Consider the following 26593-nt stretch of genomic DNA (forward strand, 5'->3'; position numbering starts at 1 on the left):
CACAATGACAACACCCACTGACCACACCCACTGACCACACCCACTGAGAACGCAACTGACCTCACCACCACTGACCACAAACACTGGCCATAAACCACTGACCACACAGACTGGCTACACCCATTGCCAAAATGCTCACACCTCACTAAACATACCCAGTGACTACATCCCACTTACCACCCAACTGACCATACCTCCACTGAGCACACCCACTGAACACATCCACTCAGCCCATCCACTGACCACACCCCAATGACCACCCAACTCACCACACCCCCATTTATCACAACCACTGACCACACCCACTGGCCACACCTCACCAGCCCCTTACACTGACCACCTATTGGCCATACTCACTTCCCATTCCAATGAGCACAACCACTGACCACACTTCACTCCCCTCCTTAATGACCACACTTACTGGCAACACCCACCAATCACACCTCACTGACCACTGCAATGGCCATGGCCCACTGACCTCACTCACTGACCAAACCCACAGACAACATCCCAGTGACCAAACCACTGACCACATCCCCACTGACCACCTAACTGAACACTCCAACTGACCACACCTATTACATCAATTCAGGTTGTGGTGGGAGACAGAGATCACACGAACCCTCAGTGATCCATATGACAAAAGCTTTCTTTATTGTTTGGGACTCTTCTTAATTGAGGGTTTGAATGTCCCAGATAAACACATGTGATTGGTTGGGGTCATAAGAACCATTTCCCTGGCCATTGATGCATCTGCACTTAGGGTTCAATGCATTGGCTGGGATCCTTTGTATGTGTCCAAATCCATCAGATCATCTCTCATCCAGGGACCCTGTTACTTCTAGGCTGCTGTGATGGTTCGTAAAGATTCCCTGAAATTTTTCTCAGCCGGGACCTGGGCAGCCTCCCATGGACCTGACAAAGACCAATTGGTGTCTGATTTTTAATATTGAAACCCTGTTACACTAACGCAGGCCAGGGGTTTATGCACAGAATCACGAACAGGACAGGACTGCTGTGGAACGTCTCTCAAGCTGCTTTATTATTTTTTTTTCCTCCCAAGCATCAGTGTCATTACAAGGTTGGAACAGCAGGAAGATGCCAGCAGCTCATGCTCTCAACAACAGCCAGAGAATAGTGATGTTGCAATGCACTTTGAAAGGTTTTTGACCAATCACAAAAAGCAAAAGCATGATGACAATTGTTTCATCCAACCACTATAAGTGCACATACCTTTGGTTAAAACAATACTTGCTTATTTTGAATACAATACCTACTTGTAAGCCTTAAAATACAATGCACAGAGCTCCATTATTAAGCTTAGACCTTCCTAATATCTTTCTAGATATACTTTTCTGCAGCTTAGAGAGTTATTCTAGCCAAGTGTTAATACATAGACCATTGCTCTATTTGTCCTTGCTTTCTACATGTCATATAACTTTTCTGCTGACATACCTTGTGCTTTTTGCTCAGTTCTAATTGCAGTTCTGTTGTCTCTGAGGCCTGCTTTATTGCAGCTTTCCCAAAACCTTCTGATTTTAAGGATTCCCACATTACACCAATGAGAAAGGTTCTTTGTGAAACACACATGTAATGGTGAAAAAACGCTGAGAAAGTTCTCTTTCGCTTCTGGCCTCAGTACAGGTACCACCGGCCCAGGCCCCTCCGCGCAGCCCACAGGCCTGGCCGGGGCTGGGCCAGGGCCGGGCTCTGACTCTGGGCCCCGTTTTCAGCAGGGTCCCCAATAGAAATGGGGAGGGGAGGCCCACGCAGCTGCCAAGATCTTGGATTCCCCCTGGCACATCCAGGGAGCCCGTGGCTCAGCAGAACATCCAGGGGACATTCAAACCCTGCCCTGCCCTGGTCCACGGGCCTTTTTCCCACTGGGAGAGCGGCTCCGGGCGGCCGGGCCCTCCTGGGCAGCACAGCCTGGGGCAGACACAGCTGGGCCCATCCTGGCAAGGGACTCACCCTTCACTGCTGGGCAGGGGAAGGGAAACCCATCTGCCTGCGGCTGGAATTGAATGCAGCAAACACCAGAAAACAGCCATGCAGCCAGAACAACCACCACCAATCTCTGGCTGGGCCCTTGCCATCCCATCCCAGTCCCAGCTGGTCTGAAATGCTCCATCCCAATTTCTCCAGCCACTGCCTGAGCGAGATATTAACTCTGTCATTGCCCAGAATGAGACTTGCAGACACTTTGTTCTCTGTCCTGAGTGAAAGAAAATGACCAAGATGAAGATATGCACAGAAATAGTATGAAAACACCGAGGTCAGACAAAAGGAAGAGTCAGGCCCCAGATGAGGGAAAGAGGAGAGTCATGGACTGAAATTTCTCTTTTTTAAGCTATGGAGAAGAGACTAATTTCCCTACAGCACATAGAGATTATAGGTTTAATTGTAGATATGAGCAGAGGCATTTGTGCTGAAATGAGCAAATTTTGAAACAGCTGTGATCCCATAAGTTTGAATAAAGACAAGAGATGAAGATCCCTGCTGCCCCCAGCAAAGGGAAGAAGAAAGACCTCTGTTTTCAAAGATGAAGACAGCTTTTGTTTTAACTGTTATAATGCTTGAAGTGTGCCCCATAAGTTGATATGGTCCTCAATAATGTTATGGAAAACCTATTTATCAAGAAAGGGATTTTTACATAGTGATCCAGCAATATATGAATATAGTGTAATTCGTGTAAGAACTATACAGTACTTAGAATAAGCAATGTTTGTAGGGCAAAATAATAAAGCTCAAAATGGACCACAGACAATAGGGACACAGATTGCTCGATCATATCATCGTAACATCCAACAAAAGCAGGACAGCCCAAATTAACAACTTAATAGACCTAGCTGTTGATGCTTGGTTGGCAAGTAATGGACATGGCTCAGCTGAGGCCCTATCTGCAGGCCATGAAAATGGCTCATCTGAGGATTCATGGCAAGAATAGCTGCTAAACTGCACATATTAGCAAGGTCAGGCTATAGCAGCCTACTCATAAAATTGATACTACTGCAGCTAGAGGATGTGCAAGAAGGAAGAGATGGCTAGTTTGTTGCTATATAGAGGATAGATGCAGTAGGTTTGCTGCTAAAAGGCATGTATACAGACATAGCTGAAAAAGTAGAAGGGGTGGTCGTCTCATGCTTACAAGCAGCACTTGGAGGGCAAGGATCTCTGTATGCTGGCATACTAACAGATCCCGTGCCTGAGCTGGTCCCAATAAAGGAAGCTTGCCGTCCCAGTTACGCCGCCTATCAAAGGCTGCCATGCATGCACATTAGCAGGCAATCGGCTTAGATTGCTGGACTGCCCCTCTCGTTCTTTTGAAAAAAGGGAGGGATATGGATAAGCAAGTGGCATATTATATATTTAAATGCTTTTTAGAAAAGCGAAAGGTAGAACTTGATCTAAAAAAATATTTACCCAAGCTGTTAGGCTATGCTAAAGAAAAGGGCTTTTTTGACAAACCAGAGGACTTTTTCAAAATTGACGAGTGGCAAAATCTAGGGGATTGTTTGTATAGAGCAGTTATTGATAAGGATAAGGTAGTGAAAAAGTTGTCTCAGCTCTGGCGGGTCATAATCAATTGCTTAGAAGCATATAAGGCAGAGAAAAATATTGCTGCTGTTGCCTCTATGCATTGGGATGGCAAACCGCCCACTATGCTGTCCACCACAGGACAAGATATATGCCCTGCTACACAGCCAGGGATGTATATATTTGGAGGAGACAATCTTCCTCAAGCACCAACTACACAGCAAGTTTTATTACCTCCTAAATCTGTCTCTGAAGCAGTGCCCTCTGCCCTCCCGCTGTTAACACAGCAGGAGGAGTTGCCTTCAAAGAAGACAGCTGAATTAGAAAAAGCAGTGGCACATTCCAGTGGTACTAAGGTGCTGAAAAGCAGAGGTAAAATCAAGGGTAGAGTAGAATGGGGAGAGATTATGAAGGAAGCAACAGCGATGGGAGAAAGGGATTATGTGGCAAAATTACAGGAGTCAAGTGCAACACAGCAAGCATTTCCAGTTGCATTTACCCCTGCTGTGGAAAATAGAATGGAAGCAACAATAACTCCTTTAGATTGGAAATTGTTAATGCAGCTTTGTAGTACAGTTAATGAAGTTGGCATGCATGGGGAACCAACAAAACAAGTGCTTAATTATATTTGGGGATCAGGGTTATTGTTGCAAGAGGATATAAAAAATGTTTTCAAACTAATTATGACAAGCTCACAATTTATGCTATGGCAGGCTCATTTCCAAGGCCTTTGTCAAGATGCTGCACTTATTCAGAGACCACAGGATGATCTGCTTCATGGGATTACATTGGAACAGTTTATGGGGATTGGTTGATTTGCAACACCTGAGACTCAAGCTTTATTGGGGCCAGATGTAGTAAAAGAGGCAATGCGGTTAGCTCGTGTTGAATATGATAAGGTTAGACCAGAACAAGGGGAATCACCATCTTATATGAACATTAGACAAGGTCCACAGGAACGTTTTTCTAGTTTTGTTGACAAACTCACTGCAGGAATAGAAAGATCAGGGGTACCTCTGTTTATGCAAGGAGCTCAACTTAGTGAGTGTGTTACTCAAAATAGCAATTCCCGGGAAAAATCAGTGATAGCTACCTTACCAGGCAATTGGGAAGTAGTAGAGCTTTTAGAACACACGAGTAAGATTCCATAGGGAACTCAGGCTATGTTGGTTGAAGCAGTTTGACATCAGCCTTAAAAGAGTCTCAGAATCAAGCCTTTGCTGCTGCACTGGCACCACTAAAACTGCCTGAATCCCAGAGTGCTGGCAAGCCTCATTCAACCACCAACAATTGCTTTCAATGTGGTCAATCTGGCCATATACACTGGGAGTGTCGGATTACAAATGTGTGGTGCCGTAACTGTCATCTCAACTCTTATTCCACTGAAGCCTGCAGACAGAAGACAAAAAACGGACAGATGAGCACAAGGGGACACGGCGCCAGGACACCAACTGTGGCCCAAGCCTCCCAAGCATTCCAAGCAGCCCCTCCCTACTCCCAGCCAGCGAACTCCGGCCAGCCACAAGAGGCAGCCTCGGCTTGGACTTGGCAGCCACAATAGACATTGTATTAAAGGATACTAAGCTGGTAAAAATCCCTACTGGAGTATGTGGACCCTTAATGTTAAATGGACAATCTTATGGAGCTTTGTTGTTAGGTAGATCCTCAACCACCTTACAGGGTTTGACTGTGGAACCTGGAGTTATCAATGCGGACTATACAGGACAAATTATGATCATGGCTCCTACATGTTTTCCTCATATTAGTATCCCTGCAGGAAGCCGTACAGCTCAGCTGGTCCCACAGCAGCAACTGGTAAAGGAGGCACAAGGATCTGTGTGAGGAGCTGGTGGATTTGGATCTACAGGAGGCTTGGTACTACTGACCCTCACAATGGAGCAATGTCCAGTAGTGGAAGTTATCTTACGGTATGGTCCTCAAGAAAAACAGCTTCGAGCCTTATTGGACACTGGTGCAGACATTACTATGATTGCCCAGCATCACTGGCCATCTACATGGCCTCTACAAAACCACTTGGAGGTTGTTGAGGGGGTCGGTGGAGCAGGACGGGTCCAGAAAAGTTGTGAACCAGTATCCATTACTATTGAACAAAATACGGTATCAACTGTAGTTATAGTAATGGACCTCTCTACTGGAGTACAAGCATTAATTGGGCAAGATGTGCTTGCTCAAATGGGACTGGTGTTATGCATAGACAATGGCCCTTTTTGATGGCAGGCACTACTTGGACTTTCCTGATCCAATTTACTTGGCTAACAGAGACTCCTGCTTGGAGTGGTGGCTGCTATAAAGGGAAAGTCTTGAGCAAGCCCACCTTTTGGTACAAGAACAACTACAGCAAGGACATGTATGGCCCTCGACTAGCCCTTGGAATACCCCTGGTTTTGTTATTCAGAAAAAATCAGGAAAATACAGGCTGGCCCACAGTCTTCATGCTGTGAATACACAGATGCAGCCCATGGGTGCACTTCAACCAGGACTGCCTAATCCTGCCATGATCCCTCGTGAATTCTGATTGTGAACTTAAAAGACTGGTTTTTTTATACAATTGCTTTCCACCCTTGTAACATGCAACAGTTTGCCTTTACTTTACCAGCCATTAATAGAAAGGCAATTGCACAACGGTACAAGTAGACTGTTTTGCCACAAGGCATGAGAAATTCACCAACACTTTGTCAACTGTTTGTAGCACCTGCATTACAACCCCTGCGGGCATTGGAAGACCACCTTAACATTTCATTTTATAAATTATATTTTATTTGCACAAGAAAAAATCTTTACAAGAGAACATGAGCATACAATAATCAACACTCTGGCAAAACATAAACTGGTTGCCCCTGACAAAATGCAACACACTGCTCCTTGGCAGTATTTGGGTTGGCAAATACCTAATACTACAATACAATACAACCCCTGAAATTGGAATTACAAGTAACAAACATGGCTCAGCTGAGGCCTCATTAGCAGGTAATGAAAATGGCTTGTCTGAGAATTCATGGCAAGAATCTAGCTGCTAAATTGCATGTATTAGCAAGGTCAGACCATAGCAGCCTATTCATAAAATTGATATTACTGCAGCTAGAGGATGTAAAAGAAGGAAGAGATGGTTAGTTTGTTGTTATATAGAAAATAGATGCAGTTAGGCTTGCTGCTAAAAAGCACATAAACAGACATAGCTAAAAATGCAGAAGGGGTGGTCATCTCATGCTTGCAAGAGCCAATAGTAGGAGAGGCGTATGCAACTAAAACCAATGAAATTATGCTTAATATTCTTAGTCAGTGTATTTTAAATTATAAATATAGATGGTGCCTTTAATAAATCAAACTATGCTTTATCAATCACACTGATTGGTTGCATATTTCCCTTGCCAAAGCTCCTCCACACTGCAGTACCAGGCTGTTTCCAGAAGGTGGCAGCATTGATTGGGGTTGGTGGGGCTGCAGCATTTGATTGTGTTCAAAAGGTGGCAGCACTTCTCGGGGTGGGCTGATGTATCTCATTGTGTCCACAAGTGGGCAGCACTGCTCAGTGAGGGGGTGTCTGGAGTACCATGTTATGTCCATAAGGGTGCAGCGCTGCTCAGACAGAGAGACTGCAGTACCAGGCACTGCTCTTGGGAGTGTGGGAAAAGGGGGGGCTGCAGTACCATGCTGTGCCTACAAGGGAGCAGCAGTGCTCAGAGAGGGAGCAGCTGCATTGCTGTGCTGTGTACACAAATGGGCAGCATTGCTTAGGGTGAGGCTGTTGTAAAGGGCTATGTCCACAAGGGGGGAATGGGGGGGAAGGCTGCAGTTGCAGTCTGTGTCCACAAGGTGGCAGGATGTCTCAGGGGATGTGGGGGCTGCACTACTGTGTTGTGTCCACAAGGGGGCAGCACTACTCAGAAAGGAAGTGTTGCAGTACCCAGCTGTGTCCATAAGAGTGTAGCACTGCTTATGGGGAGAGAGTGCAGTACTGGGCTGTGTGTACAAGGAGGCAACACTGCTCAGGTGAGACAGGCTGGCTGCAGTACCAGCTGTGTCCACAAGGGAACAGCTCTGCTTGGGGAGGGCGTGGGTTGCCTTAAAGGGTTGTGTCCACAAGGGTGCAGCACTGCTTGGGGAGGATGGGGGGGGTTCAGTATCATACTGTGTCGACAAAGAAGCAGCACTGCTAAGGAGGGGGAGGCTGCAATACCAGTTTGTGTCCCCAAGGGGGCAGCACTGCTCAACAAGGGGGCGGCTGCAGTTCCATTTTGCCTTCACAAGGGGGCAGCACTTCTCCATAGGAGAAGGCTGTACTACAATGCTGTGTCCACAAGGAGACAGCAGTGCTTGGAGAGGGGGCTGCAGAACCGAATTATGTCCACAAGGAGCAGTACTAATCAAAAGGGGACGGCTGCAGTACCAAGCTGTCTTTACAAGGGGGCAGCACCATGTGGGGCAGAGGACCTGCAGTACTGGGTTGTGTCCACAAGGGGGAAGCACTGCTCTGAGGGTGGTGCCTCAGTACTGGGTTGTGTCCCAAAGAAGACAGCACTGGGCAGCACCGGCAGTACTGGGTTGTGTCCACAAGGGGACTACAGTACTCAGAATGAGATGGCCCCCACTAGGGGCCAGCACATCTCAAAGGAGTTGGGGGCTCCCATATTGGGCTGCATCCACAAGAGGGTAGCACTGCTCCGGGAGGGGAGCTGCAGCACCATGCTCTGTCCACCAGTGGACAGTACTGCTTGGAGGGCAGTGCTGCTGATCCGGATTGTATCCACAAAAGGCCAGCACTAATAGGTACGGGGAGGCTACAGTACTCAGCTGTGCCCACAAGAGGGCAGCATTAAATGGCTAGGGGATAGTGAAGGCTGCAGTGCAGTGTTGTGTCCACAAGGGAGCAACACTGCTCACTGGTGGCAGGGGGATGGAGGGGGTGGGGGGGAACGGACAGTACCAGGCTCTGTTCACCAGGAAACTGCACTACTCCAGTTGTGTGTGGGCTGCGGTATCGCATTGTATCCACAAGGGGGCACCACTGTACGAGGAGGGGGCAGCTGCAGTAGCGGGCTGTGTTCACAGAGTTGCAGCACTGCTCAGAAGGCCAGGGCTACAATACCATGATGTGTCCACAAGGGGACAGCACTGCTTGAAAAGGGCAGGGGGCTGTAGTGCCATGCTGTGTCCACAACATGGCAGCACTGCCTGGGAGGAGGCCTGCTGTACTGGGTTGTGTCCAGAGGGGGCAGCACTGCTTAAGGAGGAGTTGGGCTGCAGTATTTGGTTGTGTCCATAAGGGATCGGGAGGCTGCAGAGTGCAGTACCCATCTGTGTTCACAAGGAGGCAGCACTGTTCCGGGGATGTTATTTGCAGTACCATGCTGTGTTTAAAAGGGACAGTAATGCTTGGGGAAGCAGGGCCCTGCAGTATTTTGTTGTTTCCAAAATTGGGGAGCACTGCTCAAGGGGGCAGCTGCAGTACTGTGTTGTGTCCACAAAGAGTCAGCACTGCTGCTAGAGTGGCTGCAGTACCAGACTGTGTTCACAAGGAAGAAGCACTGCTTGGGGATTGGCTGCAGTATTGTCATGTGTCCCCATGGGACAGCACTGCTCAAAAGGGGTGGGGAGGGGGGGGGCATTGTACTGGATTGGGTCCAGAAGGGGTCAGTACTGCACAACTAAGGCATGGGCTGCAGTATCAGGTTGTGTCCACAAGAGGGAAGCACTGCTCAGAAGGTGTGGCTGCCCATGACCACAGGGACTGTGTGGGGCACCCTGGGCACAGAGCACATATGTCAGGAGCAGAGGGGAAATGGGGGGCCCTATCTGGCCAGCAGACCCATGGCATACTGCTGGGTGTCAGCACAGAGCAGTGTGTCCCAGCCACCCTTGTGCTCCGTGGCCATCACCTGTCGTGAGTGCACCTGCAAAAGAAAATCCTCAGGAAGGCCATGGGCCACCAAGTCCCTCAGCCTTGCCACAAGGTCACCTGCAGGAATAATGCCTCCGAAAAATCTCTGGGTCAGACACGAACGAGTGTGCCGTGGGGGGCTCCTCACGGTAGTAGTCGGGAGTGTCCTGTCCTGTCACAGGCTCTGAGCACTGTGGCATGCCCATGTCATCACCAGCTCTTGCACCACCACACGTCACAAAGAGTCCTGCGATACCTTCTTCCATTCCATGCCACGGTGACCATGCTGCACCCTGTCACAAAGGGCCCTTGCACACACTGCCACCTTCCCTGGGGACACCTTGAGCCCTCCCAAAGTGGCCCAGGTTGGAAGAAATTCCTTGACCCAAATGTCTTAAGACAGCGCAACAGGAATGTTAGGAATGGCTCAAACCATCAGCAAACACTGTCCTGCTCTGCAGGCTCAGGGCATTTAAGAATCCTCAATCCAGCTCTGTGCTGGCCCTGGCCCACAGCAGCTTCCATCAAGTGAGAGACAAATGCATATTGCCAAGAGTTGAAAGGCACCAGGCAGGTAAGATGTGAAAAGTGTGTGTAAAGGTCTTTCAATTCACAGCTCTTAAAGAGAACTTTGGGGCTCATAACTGAACAGGGATGCTTCTTCTCACACCTCTGTCCAAAGGGGGTCAACACACTCTGCTGCAGGTGCTTGGCTTGGTCTCCGCAAGTCCAGGCAGATGCCAAACCTGCTCTTCACAGCCTTCTCCCATTCCCTGCCCCTCTGCCAAGGGCAGTGGGCCTCAAGGACTGAAAGGACCACAGAGAGACAAAGGGGGACACTTGCACCTACCTCACTGGAGCTCCTTGGGAAGCATTTTCCTTAGGAAGCAAGCGTCTTTTCTCTAAAGGCGTTTCCCCAGTGTGTAGCTTTCCCCAGGAACACCAATACACTCTTAAGAAGCCCTGGCAAGGCTGAATTTCTTCTGGGCCTTTCAGAACCAGCACTCCAGCTCTAGCTCATGTTGCCCCAAGTGTGATTCCAGGTGGAGGTTCAGATGTGCAGCCCCAGGCCCTCTACAAACACAAGCTGCCTGCTGCCTCTTAATCTGCCTCACCTCGTGCCTGCAGTCATGGCAGCAAAAACAGGCTGTTCCTGGCCAGAGACCAGAGCCCTGCCCCAGCAGGATGCTCTTGCCAGCACCTTCCAGGACTCTGTGCTGTGCACACAGCACTTTTCAAGCTCGCTCTGAACAGGCTTTGGCACACAGAGCACAACCTGGCTGGCCCTGCCATCAGCACACTGGTGCATGATGTTTCCCTTTACCACAGAAGAGCTTATCTGTTCTATCAGCTAGTGCTGTAACTTGTGCATTCTGCTCCTCACATGAATCTGCTAAAGGAGTTATGGCTGACACAGAGAGATGGGATACAATAAACATCCCTGCTGACAAGGAACATCTTGCATTGAGAACAACACATGGGGAAATAAGCTGGAATTTCTGACTGACACTTCACTTTACTCTAAAAGCTACAGAAACTTTCACGGAGGCAGAAGTCTCCTACACATACCCTGGAAATGTGTAGGACTTCTACAGCAGGCTGAGGCCACAGCAGGCTCTGAGGTCACAGAAGTCCCAGAGCCCCGAGGTTGCACAGCACCACAGCCACCGACCAGTCAGCCCTTGACCACAACTATTGTGGCAGTGGCAGTGGAAGACAGTACTCCACCCCTCTGAATATAGAGCATGGGGCCGGATGGTAGACAAGAAATGGCACACCATAAATGTAGAATCTTGTGTTGCCCTAAAACAATTCCTTTGTGAAAGCAATACCATTGATGCCCAAAATATTTGCCTAGATACTGAACAAGATGTATGTCACTTTGAGATCCAACCAGACATCATTCAAAAGACTGTGCTCGTATATATTGGCCAAGACTGCGTGTGTTTAAGAACTGCCTGTGCTTCAGTGGAGAGCAGAAAATGAAAACAGATATTTGCCTGTTAAAATCCAATCCAATTTTTGTATTTGTAATTTTGTTAATATTGTTGTGCATGATTATATATAGTCAGTACCAGTTGTATCCCACCAGCTGATAAAGGTCAACCTTACTACACACCACCATCTATCACCTACACCCATTGGCATGAACCTTACACTGGTAGAACAGTTAATGAAACATCCAGATCTAGATGAAATCTTAAAGGAAATGAAAGAGAATGGAGAAAAGGTTTTAATAACTATCCACCATGATGCAAAAGAAATCAGTACCGTTTTGCAAAGAATAAAACAAGAGGTAAGCCATCACTGGTGGGATGCACACTTTGGATAGTCACCAAAGGCAACTGGTATACTTAATGCCCCAGTTCATCCCATCATTGTTTTGCTTCTTTCAGCCAGTATAAGTGTGGTTTTATCTGTTGCAGTACTCATCTGTGTGTTGGGTTGATGTGGCCAGAAATGTGTATTCTATCACCATCTGTTGAAGCTGGGTAGGGTAGTGACTGTTATCTCTGCAGCACATAGTGTCTGTTAATGGGCCATCTTTAAGACTAAGTAGAGCAATCATCTTTATCTTTTCCACAACTCATCCTTCCTCCAGGAAGATATCATCTGCTGCTGAGCCATTAAGACGTACTGTAAAACTGATAAAATTACATCATCCCACTGGGAGATGCTCCAGCCAGGGGGAGGAGCCAAGCTTTTCCTACCTAGATAAAAAACTGAGATTTTGGACACTAAGATAGCTTCTTTCCACTGGATTCCAGAGGAATGCCAGGCCTTTCCACATCATCCCTGGACCTTGAGAGGAAAACTGCACCTTCTACAGGAGCACTGCTCCAACTGAACCACATCTGCCACTGCAGAACTGTAACCACCATTTAATGGGGCTGCTACCAACACCCTGACTGACTGACAGGGTGTCAGGTTGTATTCTGACTCTGTCAGTGGTTTTGGGATTGTTCTTTGTAATACTGTGTTTCTATTTTAATTTTTCTATTAAAGAACTGTTATTCCTAATTCCCGTATCTTTGCCTGAGAGCCCCTTAATTTCAAAATTATAATAATTGGGAGAGAGAGGGTTTACATTCTCCATTTCAAAGAGAAGTTTCTGCCTTTATTGGCAGGTACCTGTCCTTCAAACCAGGACACACATCCATATCGATGTCCATATTGTTATCCATATCCATACCCATACTCATGTCCATGTCCATATCCATACCCATACCCATAACCATACCCATACCCATACCCATGTCCATGTCTATGGCCACATTCATGTCCACATCCACATCCATATCCATACCACATCCACATGCATATCCATATGCATATCCATATCCATGTCCAGGTCCATATCTATGTCCATATCCGTATCCATACCCATAGTCCTCTCCCCGTCCTGATCATGTCGCCACCCATATCCCAAAATGTCTTAATAAAATGGCTTTATTTTTACCCCAATGTTGGGTGAAGGAATGAAGAAAAATGAAAGAAGATCAAGGCCAAAATAAAAGGATTTATCAGTCCATGCTGACTGAGTATGCATGTGCTTGGGTGGGTGGAAAGAACCATTTTTAGAGGCCTTTTCACTTCACTGTCTCCACAATCTTGGGGTTTTTTGCCCCAGTCCATCACTGTTTGGCTGTGGAAGATACCGGTGGAACAGAGAAAAGTCGAATCATAGAATGATTTCGGTTGGTAAAGACCTCCAAAACCATCCAGTATTCCTTGATGCTGCCAGATGAAATGATTGGATGCAAAAGGTGACATTTTCTGGGATGGAAAGTAAAATCTGCTGTCCCAAATAAATTCCTGACATCAGTCTGCATCCAAACGGATTTTTGGCCTTCTGAGTCCAGGTGCCCACAGAGAGCCAAGAAGATGTGGAGACCACCAGCCAGGTGAGTTCCCAAATGGATCACCAGGACCATGGATCACCGAGGTTCTCCCCAACAAGGGTCACTGGGGAGCATCCAGTGGGGTCCTCCAGTGGGGATGGAGCTGGAGCAGTGCAGGAAGATCTTCCCGCACGCGGAGCATCCACAGGGCTTCCCTTACTCGTGACCCCATTGGTGTTGGGTCACAGCAAAGCTCTGGGAGAAGCTCTTCCCACACTGGGGACACTGTTAGGGCCTCTCCCCGGTGTGGATCCACTGGTGGGTGATGAGGGGGGAGTTTCTCTTAAAGCCCTTCCCACAGTCAGGGCAGCGGAAGGGCCTCTCCTGTGTGTGAATCTGCTGATGCCCGAGCAGATGGGATCTCTTCTGAAACCTCTTCCCACACTCAGGACACTCATAGGGCTTCTCCCCAGTGTGGATCCTATGGTGGACAATAAGGTTGCATCTCTGGCTGAAGCCCTTCCCACATTCTGAGCACTTGTAGGGGCATTCCCCAGCATTCATTGCCTGGTGCATGATCAGGCGAGAACTGTCACAGAAGCTCTTCCCACATTCCCCACACACATAGGGTCGTACCCCACTGTGGATTCTCTGGTGGTGGGTGAGTTGGGAGCGCATCCTGAAGCCCATCCCACATTCCCCATACTTGTAGGGCCATTCCCCAGTGTGGATCCTCTGGTGGTAGTGCAAACTGGAGCTCTGGTTGAAGCTCTTCCCACATTCCCCATACTTGAAGGGCCGTTCCCCAGTGTGGGTCCTCTGGTGGTAGATCAAACTGGAGCTCTGGCTGAAGCTCCTCCCACATTCCCCACACTGGTAGGGCTGTTCCCCAGTGTGGGTCCTCTGGTGGACATTCACACTGGAGCTGCAGCTGAAGCCCTTCCCACATTCCCCACACTCGTAGGGCCTTTCTCTGGTGTGCACTGTCTGGTGGCGGGTCAGGTCAGAGGTGTCTCTGAATCCCTTCCCACATTCCCCACACTCGTAGGGCCTTTCTCTGGTGTGCACTGTCTGGTGGCGGGTCAGGTCAGAAGTGTTTCTGAATCCCTTCCCACATTCCCCACACTCATACGGACGTTCCCCGGTGTGGATCATCTGGTGGCAGTTCAAAGAGTAGCTGCTGCATAATCTCTTCCCACATTCCCCACACTCATAGGGCTGTTCCCCAGAGTGCACTGTCTGCTGCCTGATCAGATCTGAGGTGTTTCTGAATCTCTTGCCACATTCCCTACACTCGTAGGGCCGTTCCCCAGTGTGGATCTTCTGGTGCCGGACCAGGCTGGAGCTCGTGCAGAAACTCTTCCCACATTCCAAACACTGAAGGGGCTTTTTGCCATCATGAAGCTGCTCATGGACCCTCAGCTCAGAGCTCTGGCCACATCTCTGGCTGCCTGCCTGGCCCAGGTTGGGTCTTTCCTCCTCAGATCCCCATGATCTACATTTGCAGCCCCTCCTGGTGCAGGATCTTTGTGGCTTTTCCTCCCTGTTGGATTCCTGTGCTGTAGAGTCGCTCCAAATGGCCTCTTCCACGAGGTTCTGCTGCAGGGATTTGTCCTCCTTGGTCTCCATCCTCAGCTCCTGGTCTGGGGCAGGAAGGACAAGGAGAGGATGGGATTTGCCTCTGTGCCAGAGGGAAGGGGAAGGAGATGCCCCCAATCCTCCCCAGCAGAACAGAGAGGGAAAGGGGCAGTGACTTCCTCCTCACCTGCCTGGCTGTCCTGGGGCATTTTCTTCTTCCTCACGGCCTTTTCCTCCACCTGGATAAGACTTGGGAATGGAAAATCTTGGTTTGGGGGAAAAACGACATGAGTGATATGGCTTTGAAGGTCCTGATGTCTGAGTGCATCTCTAGAAATGCCCAGGTTGTCTGGTGTCCACAAAAAACTCCAAAAATCACTAAGGAGCCCAAAAACACTCTCCCAGGAGATCCCTGTTCGCACTGTCTTCACTTTGGGGTTATGGAGGTCCCTGTTCTCAGAGCTGCTGGGGGCCCGTGGCTCCTGGGGATTCCCCCTCTCCCGGCTCTTGCTCAGACACGCTGAGGGAGTTTTGTGGGTCCCAGGGCTCATCCTGCCCTGATCCTGACTCGGCTCCTCCCACTCCAGGCACTCAGGGCTTGCCCCGTTCCCTGCCAGCCCTTCCAGGCTCGGGGGGCCCGCACCCCACTCATCTCCCGGCTCCACCTCCCCTCCACGCTGCCGGGGGTCCCCCAGCTCTGCTGTCGCCCCTCTCCCCACGCCGGGGCTCCCGCCTTTCATCCCCCGCCTCTCCCGGGGATCCCCAAAACCGATGTCCCGCCCTGCCAGGACCGGGCCATCGCCACGTGGGCCCCTCCAAATCCCCCCAAGGAGCATTTACTGCTCAGCTTTGGATTCCTGCAAGAGCCAGAAACATCCTCTCCTCACATCAATAAAACAATACCTCTCCCACGGACACCCAAATACATTTGGGACTTGATTCCCGAATCTGCGAGGCATAAACACCAACCCCATCCCCCAAGAATCCGAAACCCAACCAGCCGTGCCGGAGCTGCCGCGATAGCCCCGGGCCGAGCTTCCCCTCCGCGCTCACCCGCGGGATGCAGGAATGCGATGCTGCCGGGGCCAGCGGAGCTGCGGGCTCAGCGGGCTCGCCCTGCAGCACCGCGATTCTCCGCCTGTGCCCGCTGATCCTCTCCTGCTCCTCCTGCTCCTGCTCCTCCCCTTCCTCTCTCCTCCCCTTCCCCTCTGCTCCTCTTCCTCCCGCTGCTCCCCCGCTCGCATCCCGGACCTCCCTTTGCCACCCCCTGTGCCCCACGGCCGCCGCAGCAGCGGCTGTTGGGGAGGGGGCAGCACCCCCTGAGCCTGCAGGGGAGACAGAGCAAATGAGAGTTAGGAATCGAGCATCGAGAAATGCTTGGACTAGAAGGGGGCTGGCAAAACCCTATGTTTGCTGGAATTTATGGTGCTTACAAGAACAGGGGAGAGCAAGGCTGCAGGATAAGATAAAGAGCTGGGGTGGGCGAACAGGATGCAAGGACAAAGGCACCACAGGATAAGGGGGATTCTCCAGATGCCTGAACCCAGGAAAACTGGTATCAAAGTCCAGAAGATGAGCAAAGGAGTAAAAAATATGTGCAAGGAGACAAGATGAGAAGTTCAACTGAGAGGAAGACTGTTTACTTTTCCCAAGGAGCAGTGTGCAGCCGAAAAAGGCGTGTAGCTAATTTTAATATGAATTGGGGACAGACAATGAATACGTATTAGGTGTATTGTACAATCCTGGTTCATAGAGAATAAAATGAGAGGTGCAGGTTGCCAAAGGTGTGCGTGGTTTTGGAGGAGTTATCCCCCTGAGCGCTGAATAAATACATACCTACTCTTATACCTTATTTTGTGCGGTATAGAGAGTTTTTCCGCGCTTCACAGGGCTGGGCAGGGGGCTCGGGGCCCCCAGTGCAGATCCGTCCGTGCCGTCCCCTCCCCCCGAGCCCCAGTTCCGCTCCCGGGGGTCGCTGGATGCGAGGGGGTGGCGCAGGTGGGGTGGGAGTGGGGAGCGCTGGGCGCTGCGGCTCTGCCGCTGCTACAAACACATGTTATGGCATTGGCTTCTCCTGAATATTCAGAGAAATACTATATGTGTAGTGTTAAAATAATTTTTAAAATATAGTTTTCTTTAAAAGTAACATAAGTTAATAAAGAGTATTTCTAATAAAGAAACTACTTACTTAATTAAATACCACTCAATAAAAACACCTATTGCTAATATACCAGTTACCAACACCGTCTCTAAAAACTAAGAGCCACAAATCAAAACTGATTAAAAAAATAAATTAAAACCACAACCAAAAAACCAGAAATGCTCTTAAAACCAAACTCATAAAATAACCATAAAAACAAATCCTAAATTATAAAATAGAATTTATAAAAGAGTTTGAAAAACTGTTTTGAAAAAAACAGTTTGAAACTATACCATAAGTCTATAAATATACAAGAAGCAAATAAATTCAAAAAATATACCTCAAAAAAAAGTGTATTCTTAACCAAATACCAAACTCCCAACCATTATAACCTTTTACTTTACTATTTGTCTCTTATTTTCTTGTATTACACCTTTTTAAATCAGCACAAAGAGGAACACATTTTTCATGCCACTCTCTGAGGAGTCACCACTGAGCAAATTGTTCAGTTTGGGCTCTGGCCGTGCTGGTGAAAGGTGCTGTGCTCTGTGGCTCTTCCCAGCAGCTGCCCAGTCCCAGCCTCAACTCTTCCCTCTTTCTTTTTCTCTCTTTCCTATTTCTCTACCTCACGTTTCCAGTTCAATCAAATCCATGTTCAATCAAATTCCTAGGTTGTGCTCCTATGGTCTCATTTGCACCTTCACTGGGCTTGAGGTGTGTCACCCTGCTGGGCCCCTTCTCATCACCATCGTTCTGGGATTCTGTCAGGGCCGCTCTTTCCTTTTCTTCTTCCCTCTGCTTTGAGCTGGGAATGCCCTGGAAAATGTCCAGCATGATATAAATCCATATTATAATATTGGTTTTTTGCAAATATTAAAATGCATGCTGTATGTATAATGTTATAGCAATTTTGATATAAAGATTTAGTTTTTATTTCTGCTACTAACTAAACTTAAACATAGTAGTGAAATAGCTGATATAGTCATGCTTGTGGGAATTGAACTGCCTGCTTGGTTGGGATTCCAATGGAGAGGTGATGAAGTCCCCTGCTACTATCAGCACCAAGTATGGACCGAAGCCCAGGCTGGAGGTGATATAAGAACAGACTAAAGCCACAGCCAAGAAATGTGCAGGCTCTAAAAAGGCAAACCCGAGGAGGAGCCGTGCTAAACAGTTCTTGGAACATGTAAACTACTTTGGTAGAAACTGGGAGGGGTTGGCCAAGTATCCCAAAGCATATGATGTATATCATATCATATCATATCATATCATATCATATCATATCATATCATATCATATCATATCATAAAATTACTCTTATCCCAAGGCCACGGTATTGAGAAGTTTGAAAATGATAATATCAGTAATTGGAGGATAACCAGGTACAGAAGTACACCTCATAGAAAATTGGTAACTGCACTACAGTTGAGAGTCAATGTCTGCCCCACGAGAGAGATCCTGGCCAGGGGTACTTGTGGAAACTTGATAATATTGTGGTGCTGATAATGAAACATCAGCCCATATTATAGGGAACTGCCCAGTTACTCAAAACATCAGGAATAAAGGCACAAAGAGACACATCTGTGGGCTGCTAAAAAGAAGAACTGGAGTGTATTTCAAGAGACGATCACAACAAGTTATACAAGCCAGATTTGATATTTGTTAAAGGAGAAAAGGCATTCATGGTGAACATGACAGTCAGATACAAGCACTCCAACTCCTCCTTGAAAGCTGCTGCCAATGAGAAGATCAGGAAATATCAGTGCCTTCACAGACTAACTCAAGATCTTACAAATCCAGCAGACATTGAATTTGTGGGATTTCCTATAGGAGTGCGAGGAAAGTGGTGTGACAAAAACTCTTCTGCTGTTGGCCCTAGGTCTCTCTAAGATGAGGCAAGAGAAGACAGCCTGGGCCCAGAGCATCCAGAGCACTGCTCTTGTCCATTGTTATGGTACATACTTTTGTGGACAAAGCTCGATGGATTGTTTCTGTTCATGAAAATAAGAAACAAGGCTGAACGGCATCACTGGACAGTGGGTAGGACATGTGGGAGCAATACAATTCTTTCAATCATACTTTGTTGGCCACTGCCCATATTTGAGATAAATTTACCAATTTGGACCAGGTGGATGGGCCACCTATACTTAACCTGGAAAAGACATCTATTATCATATCTATTGATAAGAAGCCATGAATGATCATAATTGGTTCCATCTTGTTAAGACTGTTCTCCAGAATAAGATCAGCAAGGTTAACTGAGGCATGCTCCCTCAAGCCAAGGCAAAGAGGCTTTATGAAGCAGCGGGATGCTCTGAAAAATTGATACTCCAGCAAACAGTAATTTGATCTGCCAGAAGAGAACACAGGCTGCTGGGTGTTGTATTCATGGATATTGGCTAAGGCTTTTGACCACCAGCACTTTCTACGTGCTCTGCAGCAAAGGGAAGTGGACTGCCATGTCACCAGCTTGGTGAGTAATATGTGTCAGAGCATACATCTTCACATGAAAACCTCTTAAGAAAACTGACATAACCCAAAACATATACACCATCCCTAGACTAAGATACTTGGCAGACCAAATGGATGCAAAAGCAGGGCTCCTTGAATCCCCTGACCTCCAGATTCGATCAACTGTCAAGGAGTGGCAATGCCTAACACCGTGCACATGTGATGCCATCCTGCACTCCAGCATGAAGGATGGAGTCTGGGTATCCCAGCATTGATGGGACTCAATCCAATATCTAGGCCCGAAGATTGCATAGACTTGCCCAATGTTTGAATGATGAATTAATGCTGTGGGGGGATTTTTTGTTAGGGTTGGGATTAAATGTGCGAGATTTTATTTTTTGTTTGGGTTTAGATGTTCATTACTTTTTATTTCTATTATAGTTTTACCAAAGGTGAGTTTTACAGTACTTTAAGTTAAACAATTTAAAATGAAGACTTTTTTTTACAGGGATTTGAAGGATAAATTGCTTAATTAAGAAATGATGCTTAAATTATTTTTACTTTTAACTTAATAACTAACAATTGGTGGCTTGTAATGCAGACTTTTTATTTAATTATGAAATATTACTTAGATTTATGAAGAAGGCCAAAAGGACAAACTTTTGTTCTAAAAGTTCTACTTGTTTTATATATATATTATTCTATTCTAAAATTTTAAAATCTTATTTCCAACATTTTAAGATTGTTCCTGGAAAAAGAATGCTTAGGTCAAGTATATAGGAAATTATGGATGAAAGCCAGAGGGGATCAAGAAAAGATCCTGTCAATATGGGAGCCTGACCTAAGATTGAACTGCTGGATGGTTCAGTTGGTGACACAGCACCAGAATGGGCAGTAGCTACTCTGAAAACTCAGTATTCACAACCGTGTAACTGGAGGAAACAGGAGTTCTGGCCCTCCCAAATTTCCCCTTCCCTAATCATGCAGCAACACATGGGGAGGGGGGACAAGCTCAGGTACCTCATGATACAGCAGAGATCCACTTGCAGCCCATGGAGGCCCAGAATGCAACAGGGATTCACCTGCATCCTGTGCTGGATCCTGCTCTGCAGTAGATCCATTCCCAAAGGAGGCTATGACCACACAGAAAGCCTGTGATAAAGCAGGATCCTGCAGGACCTGTAGAACCCTGGTGTCCTGATTTAGGACAAATTAAGAGGAAAACCTCTGGAAGGAGTCCCCCCCCCAAAAAAAACAGACCCCCACCACCGGGTTCAGGAAAAATTTCCTCTGAGGAAAAGTGGAAAAAACCTGTTTATTTAGCAAACAAAAAAAACCCCACTCCCCAATACAAGAAAAAACAGCCACAGATGACAAAAGAAACTCTTTCACCAGTCTGAGAGGATGAACAAACTCAGAAAGTCTCTGGCACTGGGGAGGGCTGAATGCTTATCATGAAAATGCAGACTCCAGGGGCTCCTCGATATTCCTAGGTCCTGGTTCGGAACAGGTTCAGATGGTATTCAGGAAAAGAGAAGGAAAGCAAAGAAAACAGAGAAGGAAATTGGGCTGCCTAGCTAAACTAACTAATAAGGAAAAAGCAAAAGCAAAGCCAGCGAGCCAAGCCAAGCAAGAAAAGTGAAAGCAAAGCAAGCAAAGCAGCAGCCAAGCCAGCAAAGCAGCAGCCAAGCCAGCAAAGTGAAAGCAAAGCCAGTGAGCCTCCCTAAGCCCAGACGATGGTGGAGGGGTACCCGCTAACTAGACAAAACAAACCTTCACTTTCAGAGTCAATTCTGAAAGCACCGAACATAATTCCAGAAATGAACAGCACACACAACTGAGGATACAAAGCATCATAATGTCACCCCAGGACACCTGGGGAGAGGAGCTCAACTGGAGCAGATTCTTGGTTTAATTAATGTTCACACGAGGTTCCTCAGTAGCATCCTTGGTTCCGTTGGGTCCTATGGTGTCAGAATGGCCCCTTGGTTCTGTTAGGGCCCATGATGTCACAATGGCCACCGAGTTCTGTTAGGCCTTATGGTGTCACAATGGTCCCTTGGTTCCGTTATGTTGCAGCCTCTTAGGAATGAGACTCAGACACCGAGATCTTTTTGCTGCAAAAGAGTCCACTTTATTGTCTTAACTACCTCTTTTTATACATTAGTGTATAAGGGATACCTTTTCTCACATGTAATCTGATTGGTTACAATGTTTTCCTTTCTATAAAAGCTATTTGTTAATAGGTACATCTAGGATAACATAAATCAAATAAAGCTATTGCAAAATCATCTCTTTGAAGTAGTTCTACTATAGTCAAAACAGGATCTTGTCTCTCCAGATGTGCTTTCCTAAATCCTTGAGCAGTCACTGTAAATGTTTTATGACTTTGTTTTCCTTCTCTGAACAGTCACAAGGACACCATGACCTATGTTTTGCCTTTTCATTGTCCCGGTGTTTTGCGATACACTGAGGCAAGTGTCAGAGCTGCAGCTAGGCTCCCAACATCTCCCCCTCTCTTTTCAAAGACAGTGTCTGCAATTCATCTTATTTGAAAAGAAAAACATCAGATGAGACAAGGTCCCATAACAATAACTATAATGATTGTTAGTATAACAACTGTAACTCCTTTAATAATGTCCTTAAGCCAAGCTGAAATACCAAAAGAAAGAAACCAATCATTGAATGGGTTGTAGTTTACAGTAATCTTTGATGTATGATCTTGTAGCCATTGAAGTTGCTCATGTATGGAAGCGCTGTGATTAGTCAGATTGAAACAACGCATTCCTTCAAATTCTTCACATCCCCGACTTTGTGCTAATAGCAAATAGTCTATGGCAGCCCTGTTTTGCAACACTGCCTGTCGTAAGCTATTAGTGTCTTGGGCCATTTGAGTAATTCTAGAAGTGGTGACATTAGATTGCTTTACTACCCAACAAGCAAGATGCTGAATTTGAGTTAAGGCTTGGGCACTTGCTACAAAAGGAACCATGGAAGCAAATATTCTGGCAGTCCGGCTCCAAAGTTTTACCTCATCGTCACAGTCTGGTGCCAGCTGCATAGCTTCTCTTTTGGTACGAGTGTTGTTTAGAGTTCTGATGAGGCCTTGTGTAGTTTTAAGTAAAAAAAGTTGGCCCAAGTAAAATGGTCCTCCCATAGCATAACGAGGAATACCTTGCCATGCCCTGTCACCACAAATAAGATAAACATCAGAAGGTAGAGATAGGGGCTTGGAAATGTTCAGATGAATGTGCCCCGTATCCCATCCATAAGGTAAAGAGCCACAATATTCAGAAACATTATAATTTCGATTGGGTGTTACCCAATTTTGCCTTTTTTGTTTGTTTGTTGTCCAGGAAAAACGGCCAAAATAAATACAACCGCTGTGATTTAACAATCGACTACCCAAAAGGTTGAATTCTTGTGGATCCCAAGGTAATGTCTGGTTAAGTGCACTTACGTATTTCGCAGTGCAGTAACTAGCATTACCTGTAACACAGCTAGAGGCAAATCTAGATACTGAAAAAGGAGATCCGATCAAGCATGTTCTAAATGGGTCTGCTGCGGCTTTGAGGTGCAGGCAAAAGTCTTTAACATTGGTTTTATCAGCCCAGGCCAGCCAAAAATTGTTGTGTGGAAATGACACAGCTTGTTCAGTTGACATGGCTACGAAATTGCACACACCAAGGCATAACTTTAGCAAATTCAAATTCATCTTCATAATGTTTCCCACAATCAATAACATACTTAGATTTTAAAACTTTTGTTCGGTTAAGTGTTAATAAAACCTCTATAGGCCGAGCTAAATGCCAAGCATATGAAGCTAATTCGCGTTCTTCTATACTTTCAAATAAGGCATACGCTGAAGCATGATCATGTCTTGTTTTAAGCCATCTATTTAAAGGAAGCACAGGATTATCAAATAACACATTAGCATTATACAAACAAAAGGAACAACCTTCAAAAGCAGTATGTATATTATGAGAAGTAAATATATTGCCACACCTTCCACAAGCAAATTGGCCATCAAACCAAATGGAACATTCACACTCTGGTGAAAAAATTTTGGATACTCACGAGAAGTGTAAGTCCCAGATAAGATTCACAATAGTTTGAGAAGAAGGAATGTCAGGAAAGTAAGATTCCTCAATGCTCAGTTCCTTGGCTATCAACACCTTAATCCATCGAATCCTGTTTTTCCACCTCTTCAGTTTGGTCTGATACCATTGCTTCATCTCCTCCGGCGTCTCCCAACACTGCAGGTGCTCCAGGGTCACTGTCAGACAACCATGGCTTCACCCACTTTGCAGGAATCCACTTCAACTTATCTCCTGTCAATACACAAGCATATCCCCGCCCCCAAGTAAGTAACTTGACTGGACCTTCCCATTTTTGTATGACTGGATCCCACAAGGATACAAATACCCAATCAAATCGTTTGTCATGTTGCGAAAAATGAGCATCTATTGGTCTCATAGGAGACATTCCATGTGGTTGAGAAATCCATAGTTTCCAATTATGTACATACAAAGTTTTAGAAACAATTTCAGAAGGGGAGAGGAGGATCTACCCCTCCTGTCTAAAAAGACGGAACAAACGTTTAAGATGTTGATGTTTTCGTTCAATAATACCTTGACCTCCACTGTTATAGGGCACTCCTGTAATATGTTCAATGCCCCATCGATGAAAGAATTCCTGGGCATAGAACTTGTATAATTAGGCCCATTATCTGTCTTTATCCGCTTCGGAAGTCCTAGCACTGCAAATGATTCTATCCAATGACGGCAAGAAGCTCTGGATTTTTGAGAAGTCAAGGGCGTTGCCCAGACCAATTTGCTAAAGGTGTCTATTTTAACATGCACATATTTCTGTTTCCCAAATTCAGGAACCACCATCACATCTGTTTGAAACAACTCACGGGATTGTAACCCTCGTGGATTAATGCCCATCTCCTGTAAATGGGGGCAGCCTTGCACAATCAGGGCAAGCTGCAACGATGCTCCTAGCATCAATTCGTGAGATGAGAAACTCTTTCTGCAACGATAAAAAAGGTTGATGAAAAACTGAATGTGAAAGTCGAGCGAGTTCAAATGGTTTCAAGCCAACGACAGCTGATACCGCAGCATCAATCCTTCGGTTTCCTTCAGATATAATTCCTGAGAATGGTAAATGACTGCGAACATGAGTAGAAAAATACTGAACAGTATGGCAAGAAATAAGGTTCATCAATGTACACAAAGTGAATGCAATCTTTTCATTGGAAATTTTCCCCATCACTGAATCAGTTATCCATTCTAAAATGGAAGCAACATATAGGGAATCACAAATAAGGTTAAAAGGTTTTTCATGAAAATCAGAAAATGCTAGGACTACTGTCTTTAATTCCAATAATTGTACTGAGGCATCCTTCTCTGAATGAACAACAGTGTTCCAGTTACCCTGGGCAAAAGGTGTATAACCATATTTACCACTCTTGCCAGTAGCATCCGTGAAAACAGTCACTGCGTCCTTCAGAGGCGACAGTGCTCGCACAGAAGTCAATTGTATTGGTAAATTTGTAGCAAATAAAGGTGAAGGTGGAAAGTGATTATCAAAGCGAATACCCAAAGTTGCAGTGGCAAACAAATCAAGCCGGGTCCTTTGCCATAAATCAACCTAATTCTTTTTCGTGCTTTTAGCAACAGTTGTCCTAACAAGTCAAGCCTATGTACAAGTGTTAAATTTGACACACTAGATACAAAAACCCATTCTAAATGAAAAAAGCTTTTCTTGTCTGGCTCACACTGTCCCACAATAGCCATAAATTCTGATGAGTGATGCAAAACATAAATCCCCACTTCCAGATTTGGATTATATCTATACACATAAGAATTTTGTAGTTTTTGCAAAATGCTTTCCAATGCAGTATTAGCTTCAGAAGTCCACACAACCTGATCGTTAATGTCTGAAGTACCAACCAGCAAAGTACGAATGGGGTTTATTTGTGTGTTTGAGATACCTATCCAAGGACGGATACTTTGGATGTCACCTAATAATTTCTGGACATCAGTAACAGTGGAAATATTACGATGTAATTCCAATTTTTAGGGGAAAATTGTGTTTCTGTAATTGCATAACCTAAGTACAACCAGGGGCTTGTCCTTTGCACTTTTTCATGTGCCACATATAGACCCCACTTTTCTAAGATTTGTAACAAATTTTGTTGTGTTTCTGAATCCAACTCTTGCTCACTAGCTACCAAGATGTCATCCATGTAGTGGTAGGTAATATAACAAGGATATTTTTGTCGCCATTCTTCCAATGCTAAATCAACATACCACTGACAAATGGTTGGGCTATTTTTCATGCCTTGGGGCAGAACAACCCATTCATACCTTTTTGCAGGAGTACTATTGTTTACTGATGGCACAGAGAAGGCAAACCTACAATAATCAGAAGGATGTAACGGTATGCTGAAAAAACAATCTTTTATGTCGATAATAAACAAATAATAATTTTTGGGTAAGGCACTAGGAGAAGGTAAACCAGGTTGCAAAGCTTCTAACGGGTTCATTTGATCATTTACTGCTCTTAAGTCATGCAAAAATCTCCATTTACCAGACTTCTTTTGTATTACAAACACAGGGGTGTTCCAGGGACTATGAGAGGGTTGTATGTGGCCTAATTGTAACTGTTGTTGAACTAGTTCCTGTAAGTGCCCGATCTTTTCTTGAGAGAGCGGCCACTGAGCCACCCATACCGGGTCATTTAATTTCCAAGAGAGCTTTATACATGGACGAGCATCTTTCTGCACAGCGGCCGCTTCTAAAAAGGCTGAGTAACTAGTGCAATTTGCCATTGGCTTAATACATCCCTGCCTAGTAGCCATGATGCGTTCTAACACATAAGGTCTGGTTATTGCTGTATTGCCTTCTTCGTCCTGAATACAATGTCAATCACACTCTGTCGAGTGGTAGTATCCCAGCATACCTAAAAAGATTTTCAGTTACTTGCTCCACTGGCCACGACCTTGGTCAGGCAGACAAAGGAGTAATGGTTACATCAGCTCCAGTATCCATCATCATTTCAGCCTGTAATGAGCAATCCTCTAAGGATCCATTTTCCACTGCCGGTTTCAATTTTACCTTTTGAGTGGGTCGTTTGTGG

At 46.1% G+C, this 26593-nt stretch overlaps 1 long non-coding RNA gene across 1 annotated transcript in view; it reads left to right on the top strand.

The window, feature by feature from the left end:
- Positions 1-18842, top strand: part of LOC306816205 — a 62676-nt gene extending 43834 nt beyond the window's left edge. Inside the window, exon 2 of the long non-coding RNA XR_013777601.1 lies at positions 18634-18842. This is a non-coding gene — a long non-coding RNA (uncharacterized lncRNA). The remainder of the gene's footprint in view (positions 1-18633) is intronic.
- The last annotated feature ends 7751 nt before the right edge of the window (positions 18843-26593 follow it).

The sequence above is a fragment of the Erithacus rubecula genome (assembly GCF_903797595.1).
Source record: "Erithacus rubecula genome assembly, contig: scaffold_441_arrow_ctg1, whole genome shotgun sequence".
In the NCBI taxonomy this organism is placed as follows: domain Eukaryota; kingdom Metazoa; phylum Chordata; class Aves; order Passeriformes; family Muscicapidae; genus Erithacus; species Erithacus rubecula.